Genomic DNA, 2,195 nt, shown 5'->3' on the forward strand with positions numbered 1-2,195 from the left:
GGGTGCCCAAGCCCAGTCTCCATGTGGGTGCCCAAGTAAGAGGAGCAGGGGCTGTCTCTGTCATGAACTTGGTTACCTGCTCTTTGATCACTTGCTCCCTGGCGATATAGCCTTGCCAGGCCACAGAAGAAGAGGATCCAGGCAGTTCTGATGAGACTCGATAAGCTAGGGTCAGATGGCAGGGGAGGAGAACTTTCCCTTTCAGTGGACTAGGGGAAGGATGGGGGGAAGAGGGAGGCGGGAGGGTGGGTGGGATCAGGAGGAGATGAGGGAGGGGGCTACTATTGGGAATGAATAAATTTATATATATATAAATATATATATGTATATATAAACCAAATGAAATAAAAATACACCTAAAAAATAAATAGACACCATTTGACAAGCTTAGGAACTATATTCTAACATATATTTCCATGCTGAAAAAATTTAATATGGGCTTCCCAATACCTAAAAAATATTCAAGAAAATAATTGAAACCATTTCCATGATAAAATCTATTTCCATGGTGCCTGGTGTTGCAGCTCATCTGGGTTTGGAGGAAAGAAGGAAGTGTGTTGAACAATCATCAGGTGACTGGCTTCATCCGATGGGACAGAGCAACTCCGTGCCTCGGGGTCTGAATAAAGTTCCCAAATGTGTAAAAGAAATGACAGTTTAGAGTCTACCTTCTTCTGAATGATGAAGGCTTCCTTGAATGTCTGTGCCAAAGGAGCGCAGGTCCGAAACAACTAGCGTAAATGTTCAATGGATGTAGGTATAACACTCTGCCGTGGAAAAGACCTTTCCCTTTAAGCTGGGGAGGACTCTTTTCTGGAGTGAGGAGCAGCAGACACATATCCCTGGCTGGTTGGAACTTCTGGGTGATCGTCCCGCCTCTGCCTCCCAAGTGTTTGGATTATAGGTGTGGGCTACTGTACTATATTGCACTCGTGTGTGTGTGTGTGTGTGTGTGTGTGTGTGTGTGTATACAGCTTGAATGTTCACACACGTGTGTGCACGTGGAAGCAGGACTCGAACTTTAGGCACCTCTTCCAGCCACTCTCCGCCTTAGTTCTTGACAGGCTCTCAGTCAATCAGCTAGCCTGACTGGCAAGCAAGCCCCAGGGATATTCCTGTCCCTGCCTTCTTTTGGTTGGGTTTATGATGTCTGCAGTCCTGGTGTGTGTGTGTGTGTGTGTGTGTACATGCATGTGGGTGCGTGTGCAGGCAGGCACTCATGTGTTCATGTCCGTGTGTATACGCCCGTGTGTACATGTCTATACATGTGTGCGTGCAAGTGCGTGTGCATGTGTATATATGTGTGTATGTATATGTGCTTGTGTGTGTGTGTGTGTGTGTGCGCATGTGTATAGGATTTTGAGAGTCTTCCTCTATTGCTGTCTTCCATTTTGTTTGCTTGGTTTGGAGACAAGGTGTCTTGCTTAAGCCTGCAACTGTTTGCACTAAGCTGGTTGTCTCAGCCTCTCAGGGTCTGCCTGTCTCTGCCCCCCCCAGAGGACTGTGCATTCACACCTAGTTTTCAGTTGCTTGCTGAGGACGGCAAATTCAGGTCTTCCGTCTTGTATTGCAAGCCCCCTTACCCGCTGAGTTATTTCCCTGAGCCCCCCAGACCGAGGTTTAATATGGACCTACGAGGGACTGAACTCTTTCCTCTCACTTGCACAGCAAACAGGTGACTGACTGACTCACCTCCCCAGCACCCCAGTTCACACTTTTCACTTTGAATCATAAACCCAGTAGTCAATTATCTCTCCCTTGCTCACGGTATGTGTGAAAGATAGGCTTCTCAATAATTACAAGTATGGCCAGGTTCTCTGCACAGGGGTAAAACGGAAGCACTCACATTGCTGATGTGTTTTTGATAAAAGAGAAATTGACATTCTTGGGAAGAAGACTTCTCAGCTGGGATTATTTTGAGCATGGAAATATAACATTTCTAAAAAGGACCATCATTTCACAGACAGTTTTCCGGTGTTTTACACTCTCTTCAGCCATCTTTGGGGAGCTACAAATAGGATGTTTTTTTCATATATAGTAACTGTGATCCTTTTCTAAAAACAAACACACACACTTCAGGTTTAAAAATTCCCTCTGTGAGGTGTGCAGGCAGAGTCTTCACTGTGGTAGTAATGCCTTCTGAATTACTGTGGAGCAGTGCCAGGGATCCCTATGCACCAGCATAAAAATAGCTT

The sequence above is a fragment of the Psammomys obesus genome, unplaced genomic scaffold (genome assembly GCF_907164565.1).
Source record: "Psammomys obesus unplaced genomic scaffold, mPsaObe1.curated_primary_1811, whole genome shotgun sequence".
NCBI classification, from domain to species: domain Eukaryota; kingdom Metazoa; phylum Chordata; class Mammalia; order Rodentia; family Muridae; genus Psammomys; species Psammomys obesus.